General features: G+C 41.7%; 1 pseudogene; it reads right to left on the reverse strand.

The window, feature by feature from the left end:
• Positions 1-3,321: 3,321 nt before the first annotated feature.
• On the reverse strand, positions 3,322-4,901 carry LOC147462364 (proteasome subunit alpha type-4-like; annotated as a pseudogene).
• Positions 4,902-9,322: the final 4,421 nt, after the last annotated feature.

Raw genomic sequence — 9,322 nt, forward strand, 5'->3', positions numbered from 1 at the left:
AGTATTATTGTAGGCATACTCCACTAAGGGTAAGTACTTCTCCCATTGCGATCTTTGATCTACTTCCGTTACATAGGCTTTTAGTAGATTGAGAGTTGTTAGGTTAGCTATTTCACTTTGGCCATCCATTTGCGGGTGATAGGCCGAAGAGAAATTTAGCCTTGTTCCTAAATTCTCAAAGAGACCTTTCCAGAAATTACTGGTCATTCTAGGATCTGTATCCGACACTATGGACATTGGCAAGCCATGGTACTTGAAATTTGTGATATGAAGAGGGTTTCCATTTGATGGGCGTTGATAGTCTTTTTGACAAGAATAAAATGAGCTTGTTTATTGAACCTGTCTACTATCATCCATATTCCCGTATTTCCATGGATAGACTTAGGAAATCCAAAGATAAAATCCATGGATATGCTCTCCCATGGAGAATTAGGGATTGGCAAAGGTTGAAGAAATCTAGGTTGCTTCCCTCTATCAAACTTCGTCTTTTGGCATAACACACATTTAGAAACATACTCTTGTATGTTTGCTTTCATGGTAGGCCAATAGAAATATTTTTCAATACCCTTTAGGGTAGAGCCCCGCATAAGAAGGAGCATAAGATTCATACATTACTTTCTCAGGAAGTGAGTTAGTAACGCATAGTCTATTGCCATAGTGAAGATAACCATCTTGTAAAGTAAATGGTTCCTCTTTCGTCCCTAGTGCAAGGGATGAAATCACATCTCTAAAAATGGGATCAATAGCATACTCATGTATAATAGAAGATAGATCATTGTGAGTTGCTATGGAAACCGCATTCACTCTCGGCCATCTTGAGAGTGCATCGGCTACTTTATTATGCTTGCCAACAATGTGCGCAATATGAAAATGAAATTGCAAAAGGAAATTTTCCCACCTCATTTGTTTGTAGGAGAGCTTGGTCTACGCCATTTGGTCTACGCCGTGAAGTACTTAAGACTTTGGTGAGCCGTTAGCAGAATGAAAGGAGTCCCCAATAAATAGTGCTTCCATGAGTATAAGGCATGTAGAACTGCGAGGAGTTCCTTTTCATATATGCCTATAGCTTGCTCAATAGGGTCGAGCCTTCTACTTTCATAGCCCTTGGCGTGCCCTTCTTGGAACAAAACAACTCCAAGGCAATCACCAAAAGCATCACATTGGAACTCAAATGGCTTTGAGAGATCCGGTAGTGTAAGCACAGGTTGAGAGATAAGATTTTCTTTAAGAGTTTTGAAAGCATTTTTCTCCTTGGCAGACCATGTGTACCTAACATTTTTCTTTGTTAGGTCAAGTAATGGTTCTGCTATTAGTGAGAACTTTTCTATGAAGCGTCTATAGTATGCACATGTCATACCTATAAAGCTTCTTAGTTCATGAAGATTCCTTGGTTTAGGCCATCCTTCTATTACCTCTAACTTTGATGGATCCATTTGGATGCCATCTTGAGAGATAATGTGACCTAAATATTGAATCTCTTGCAAGAAAAAATCACTTTTCTTTCGATTAACATAGAGTTTATTCTCTCTTAGAACTTGAAATATTACCTAGAGGTGCTGCTTGTGTTCGTCTAATGAATTAGAGTAGCTGATGATATCATCAAAGAACACTCCAGTAAAGGTTTGGTGAGGCCTGAAGAGCTTCTCCATCAAGCGGTTAAATGTGGTTGGTGCATTGGTCAAGCCAAAAGGCATGACAATGTATTTGTAAAGACCTAACGTAGTGCAAAATGCGGTCTTTACAATGTCTTGATCAACTTTCCTTATTTGATGATAGCCACTTTTTAGGTCAATCCTATTGAAGTAGGTGGACCCTTGTAGCTTATCAAATAGGTATTCTACCCGTGGAACGGGAAACCTATTCTTGATAATGATCCTATTTAGTGATCCATATGTTATGGAATTGATATCTTATTATTTATTGCAGCTGTGACAGGTGGAAAAGGCTTGACCGAGTTAAACTATTGCAAAAGGATATCATATTTTATGTAGATTTTATTATTCAAGTGCTCTTTATGAGCTTTGGCCATTTATGACCGGCCGGCCAGTTTGTACTCACTTTGACCATTCAAGAATCTATAAATTAAATACGTGCAAGAGGGAAGTGGTCACTCTTGCACGGGGGGAGATTGCACCCACTGTCAATGTTATTCTCCTCTCCTCTCCCCTCTTCTCTCTCGTCGCGTTGGCGTAGCACTCCGCTTTAGGAGGTGCGCTTACACGCGTTCTTTCACTCTCTCCCGCTCTCTATCTCTCTCTGTTCGCGTATATCATCGGTTATGTGCTCGGGGATTCATCGGGTATGCAGATTTGTTCGTTTCATGGCTTGTAGTATATTGTTTTTTCTATTTTTCAGGGCTCGCGACACTTCTGTCTGTAGCACTGGTATCAGAGCTTAGGTGATCGCTCCTGACAAGATATGGATCATAGAAATGGTGACTGTAACACGTTCAGAGCTAATTACTTTTCAATTAGTTACTCATCTTTATTACCAATGATCTTTGTGTGCATTCATAAAGTAACTCATGTATGTATTTTGCTTGGAATGCTGAAGCATGTTATGGAAAAGTTTGTATTTGAATAGTAGTTTTAATGTCATCAAAATTGTGCAGGAGGCAGACAAGATCCCCTCTTCATCTTCAAAGCGTGAGAGCATGGGGGCTCAATCGATGAATCAATAGAAGTAGCATAAGATATTTGAGAAAAATTGAGCACGACACTCTCTATGTAAACTAGATCTCTCGGGGCTAATGAGAGCCATGGTAAGTTGAGGTACTCTCGCAAAGGTTCGCTACTAGAAACCAATGGAAAGCAGGACATTGCAGAGCCGCAGACACCGAACCCAATGATTATAGCGAAGAGTAATGTGGGGATGTGCGGACTCCCAAACTTTTGAAGAAGCGCATGACACCCCATACAGTAGGCCAAGTCACCCCAGCAACGAACTTGGCGGACCTGCAGCAAGGACGACCGAACCCCCCCCACCCTCCATCATTGCATGCATGCATGCCCTGCCAACCCCTCTCGGGCGTGGAATCACTATCTATGTCTCTCTCTTTCGACCAGTTATCCGAGTGATTTTCATGCTGAAGAAACTCTCTGTTTCTAAGTCGACTTCACTCACTCTCTCCACCTTACAACCGCATTGGATAGATATCGGGCTGCAGATGGCGCATGCACCCAAAGAAAAAAAACAAAAGCAGAGGCGCTCTTTCTCCCTCACTGCAGCCATATTGCAACTCGGAATGTACTTACTGCTCTCTTTCTCTCTCACTGCGCCGGCATGCAACTGGGAGTGGTTTTTCTCTCTTTCTCTCTCACTGCTCCACCATGTGGTCCCTTTTAACCACCACCACCACTTCACGGAACTGCAGTATTTATATCTCTCTCTCTCTCTCTCTCTCTCTCTCTCTCTCTCACACACACACACACACACACACACACACACATAGTCTTCGGCCTTTTTCTCTCCAATTCCGACTCACTTTAACCCTCCACCTCGATTCCCAGCATGCGTGCATGCACTGGCTGCTGCCGTAATCTGTCTCTCACCTCATCCGCCCACCATGCAGCACAAGAGCTTCCTCGCCTGCCACTCTCAGTCATGTAGAGCCGTACCAACCACTGCATGGACCCCTCACAGCACTACAGTGTCAAACCACTTTCACTTACCACCCTCAGTGCTCGTTTTCCCTCTTTCTCTGCTCATGGCCAACACTTGGCTCGGCTCTGTCTACCTTGCATTTTCCTTTTCAACGCCAGGCCCGAGAGCAGTGCCATGCAGCTGCCGGTAAAGCCCAACCAACTCATCCCTTTGCAACCTTCTCCATTCTGCAGTACCACCCTCTCAATAACCTGGTACTTTACTATGCCTTGCGAGGACAGGCTTACCTCGACAACTTCAAGCTTCTCTGATGAGAGGTTGGTGCTATCCATAGTCTTGCTGAGCCCTTTAAGGGAAAGTTGCACTGCTTCCTCACATGTAATGTCATATTTATAATATTGTTTGAGCATGGATGGTGCAGCCTGATTATTGGCCCCAATAGCGGCAGCCTTCCAACCACCATAGTTACCACTTGGATCGCTCATGTAAAGTTGGAAGCCAAAGCTCTTGTCATATCCAGCGAAAAGGAAGGAGACCCCAAAGGGGCGGAGGCCACCAAACTGTGTGTAGCCCTGTTTAGTGTCTGAAAGAGACTGGACAAGTTCTTCCAGTACAGGCATGGGCTCTTGATAAGCGAAAGTGTACCTTTGAGCTTGCAGATGAGCTGTGTTAATCAGGATGTTGGCATCCGCAGTGATGCCCGCGATAGCACAAGCAAACATGGTCGTCTATCTTGTACATTTTCTCTGTAGACTTTGAACTAGCTGTGAGAAGCTTGGAGGATAACCGCTTCTCTCCTACCAGAACGACGCCATCTTTGGCAAGCACCCGAATGGCTGCCCCTGCATTTCCTATGGCCTCCATGGAATACTCTACCTGATACAAGCACCCCTCTGGAGAAGATTGTGGTCCTGCTATCATATCGGCGAGACATTGCTGCTGTTGCTTCTGCTGCGATGCAAAGTCGCTTCCTTCACCAAGAGACTGCATAACCACCTTAAGCACTAATATCCTTGATAATGTTGTAGCTTCCACCTATTGCGCATGCCTGTAGTAGTAGCCATTGCTCTTCCATGCCAACCATTGATGACGCTCTGCAGAGCCGTTGCAATACCTTCTCAAGCGATGCTCGATGCAGAGCATCCTTGGACATTGACGAAGCTGGACAGTGCGTGCTACAACACATTCCTGATGATTTTTTATTTTTACTTCGCTTCATTTCATTTATACCTAGGCATTGGATCTTGTTCACACGGATTGTATCAATTTGGCTTTTAGTAAAGTGTTCATATAGCATTTCATTTCATTTCTCCATCTCCTCGTGCGACTACCTATAGAGGTGGCTATTGACAAAGCTCTAGCAAGACCGCCGAACAAAAACTCGCTGCCTGAAATGCTTTACATAATTTTTATAGTTTTGAAGCTAATTTTGTATTTTTGCTTTTAGTTTGAGCCATAATTGTAGACATTTATTGTGAAAATTTAACAAATTATAAAACAATAAAAAAATAAAAAAATGACATAGTGTCTCACGATCGTCATTCATTGCTTGGAAACATAGTACTATTCTCCCTTGCTCTTAGTCATATGGTGGGCAAGCTGCAGACACTCAACGGCAACTAGGTCACAGTGTCCGCTGTCAAGTATGCTCAAGCATTGACGATGCTCATGATGATTTTTCCAGTCTTTTGCTTTACGACATTTTATTTTGTACCGAGGCATTAGATTAGATCCACAAGGCTTGTAATTGTGGTCTTTTTAAGACTGTTAATATAACATTTCCTTTCATTTCTTTTTCTTCCCTCTTGGTTGCTGGTCGATGACATAGACACATCGGACATTGAGGATTAGATTCATAAGGATTTTCTCACTTTGTGTTCTTAGGTAATTTTGGCATTTTAAAGACGATTACGATAACATTTCATTTTATTTCTCCCTCTCTTCACAACCCCCTGTCACATCCCTATTGTTATGTTTTTGTAATTGCAATCAATCATGTTAGATTTTTGGACAATTACGTAATGTATAATAATTCACTATTTGCAATAAAAAATAATAGTAATACATTCGAGAACACGCGTCTACCTCGTACCTGCACAACACACAGGGCATGACTCATACATATAATTTGGACACTAGTATCATACACTAACCACCCTCACAATTGACGCTTACCTGGAGCACCTTTGCTCATTCTAGTTAAACATGGTCATTGAGTTAACAATAGTTTTTTTTATGAAACTTTAAACCAAAATTAGGTGCTTCACAACTGCATGAGCACAAGTTGCCGTGCAACAACCCGCACTTTATTCTTGTATTTGTTTTTGGTTAGTGGCACTAGTTGATCTATGCTATTTAAAGTCAACATTTTTTTCCATTGCAAGTTCCTGACCAATTATTAACCCCATGCTAAAACATTTTGGATCTATTGGTATACTTTGGTGTAAAACGCGAGTTGCAACACTTGTACCTCATCCATATACCAACAATGGTCTATATATTCAAATACAGTTACCCTTCGGGTATGTACATCAAATATGTCATTCCTCTTTTCATATTTCATTTCTCTGCATTGTGCTCTAACATGATTACTTAGTCATTGCTACTACGGTCATCACTCTTATTATATTGAAAGGAATTTTTCTTGAGCTGACTTATCATTAAGCTATGCCGCTGCTTATATGAGTTAAGGTGCTCTCAAATAGTGAACAAAAAAATTGTAAGTACTCTGCTACTCAACTATACTCCAATGTGGTGTCACACAGGTAGTCAATGTTTTGTTTTTATTTCTTGTCTAGTCCATTGGTCACATGCACACAGATCCGCCGATTTAGGTAGTGTGTAAATGCTCACCTTGGTGTAGATCCGCCAATTTAGGCAACACCAGTTATCTGTGCAGATCCGCCGATTTAGGCAACACACTGACAAATTGCAAATTCACAATGGTAAATGGAGATCCGCCGATTTAGGCAGCATTATTGCAGATTCGCCGATTTAGGCAGCACGTTTTATTGGTGTAGACTCGCCGGATGAGGCAACACCAATCATAAAATCATGCTGTAGTGCCTGGCCACCACTGTAATAGGTATGATTTTGTTACCCGGGTACATAATGAAAGTGATTTGGATTTGGACTTATATTGTGGAATTGGAATTGGATTGGGATTTGGTATCTGGTGATTATTATGGTAGAGTTCATGTGATGAGACTTGACATTACGAGATTAATGATGAGTGTGACCAATGATATCCTGATTCATCAGGGTATGACATATACGGCTTATTCTAGTGGTATGGGACACTAGAATAGGTAGTATGTGGATGACGGCAGGCATAAGCTAATGTTGTTTAGTTTCATAAATTTTTGTTTCATTATGTGATGTTTTTGACACAACATACTAATCACTGTTTTTTACAAGTATTGTTTGCAGATTTTTATCTTCGCAACTGAGGACAGTTGCTTTCCAACGGAGAGGTATGTTATGGAATTGATATCTTATTATTTATTGCAGCTGTGACAGGTGGAAAAGGCTTGACCGAGCTAAGCTATTGCAAAAGGATATCATATTTTATGTAGATTTTATTATTCAAGTGCTCTTTATGAGCTTTGGCCATTTATGACCGGCCGGCCAGTTTGTACTCACTTTGACCATTCAAGAATCTATAAATTAAATACGTGCAAGAGGGAAATGGTCACTCTTGCACGGGGGGAGATTGCACCCACTGTCAATGTTATTCTCCTCTCCTCTCCCCTCTTCTCTCTCGTTGCGTTGGCGTAGCACTCCGCTTTAGGAGGTGCGCTTACACGCGTTCTTTCACTCTCTCCCGCTCTCTATCTCTCTCTATTCGCGTATATCATCGGTTATGTGCTCGTGGATTCGTCGGGTATGCAGATTTGTTCGTTTCATGGCTTGTAGTATATTGTTTTTGCTATTTTGCAGGGCTCGCGACACTTCCGTCTGTAGCACTATAGTCGACACACATACGATATGTGCCGTCTTTCTTTTTCACTAATAGCACAGGAGAACAAAATGGACATGAGCTAGGCCTAACCATGTCCTTCTCAACTAACTCATGCACATGCCGCATAATCTCCTCTTGTTGAGCTTGAAAAATTCTATAAGGAGGTTTGTTAGGCGGTGTCCTAGAAGAAGTTCAATTGCATGGTCATGATTTCCTCGTTTAGGAGGTAGCTCACAAGGGATGTCGTCAATAAAGACATCTTAAAACCCCTTGAGAAAATTGGATAACTCTAATTCCTTTTGATTGTGTATATTTTCTTTTGCTAAAACATTAGGTTTATTTTGAGATTCTTTAACAAAAATCATGTACATGGAAATAGAGCTCTTTATTGACTTGTTGAAAGCTTGTGTATGTACAATGGGTATGGTGTTACCCATTTCCTTAGCATCTATGTACATATATTTTTCCTTGAACTTAAAGGAGATTCTCCTTTCTGGGAATTCAACATTGGCAGCCATGCAATCAAACCATGGTTCCCCTAGGATTATATCCTCATGCTTGAGAGGAGAGATAAAGAAGAAAGAAGTCCTCTTTGTCCACATAGCTTTGGACATGGAGCCTCAATTTCCTGATTAAGGGAGTTATTGAATCTTCTGGCCCCTTGAAAGCACCATTGCGGGTAGGAAATCTCCCATCTCATAGGCTTGTATGCCTAGCTTGGTGGCCAACTCTATGGATATAAAATTATGAGTAGAACCAGGGTCAAAGAGAATAAAAGCATCATGTTCTCTTACCTTTCCCCAAGCATGGCATAGAGGATATCCTTTGTGGTGAATTTCCTCCTCTTGGATTTTGACCAACGTGCCCTCTTTCTCTCACAAGCTCTCTTGAGCTTCAAATAAAGCAAAAACTTCCTCTCTCTCTTTCTCATAATTTGCGTACATTCAAAAGCTGGCCACGCAAATTCAGCCAAAAAGTAGCTCCTCAATTTTCAAAAGATTTCGTACGGTGCCATGTCATCATGTTAGCGCTTTTTCTGAGATTTCAGTCTGCTACCCTTTTTGGGTTAGGGTTAGGGTTAGGGTTTTTGCTATTTTTAGGGTTTCTAGCAAATTTTAGGGTTTGTAGGTTTTAGGGTTAGGGTTTTTAGAATTAGGATTCAAGAGCAGTCAAGGTTAGGGTTTCTCGCATGCTCTCGGGCAGACACGTCATCACTTTGTGACACCGCCCTCTAGCACGAGTGGAGTGGGATCCGGGTGAGTGGTTCTGGCGGGATCCCTTCTTGTCAGCCGACCATCTAGGCACTCCCTTTTTTCAGTACACGACTCATTGGGGTGACACATACTGACAGCACAGAGAGAGACCGGCCCAGCTGTTGCACTTTACTAGTAGGAGGAGGGTCACACTCTTATTGCAGTATTAGCAAGAACCACGATTAATTTGTCAAACCATGGGACGAAGCTGACTCGACTAGTTCATAGAGGTTACAAGAGGTTTTCAATCTCTTGGAAAACAACTAACAACTCGCATCTAGCTCAGGCTACACTCAAGTGGCTGAAATCACCAAAAGCCAATCGCTCATCGACAAGAAAATCAGATCTGTTATAGCATTAAATGACATCCAAACGTAACGAAACTTCTATGACAAGTTTATAAGACCTAAGCTCACATGCCTGTGGCATCAAATCCCACTTTAGGTCAAGTTCCAAAATTGTGATTATTAACAATAGTGGATTTTTGACCTAGCCATTTTCGACC

This window comes from Adiantum capillus-veneris, chromosome 2, assembly GCF_014529385.1.
Source record: "Adiantum capillus-veneris isolate H3 chromosome 2, ASM1452938v2, whole genome shotgun sequence".
NCBI classification, from domain to species: domain Eukaryota; kingdom Viridiplantae; phylum Streptophyta; class Polypodiopsida; order Polypodiales; family Pteridaceae; genus Adiantum; species Adiantum capillus-veneris.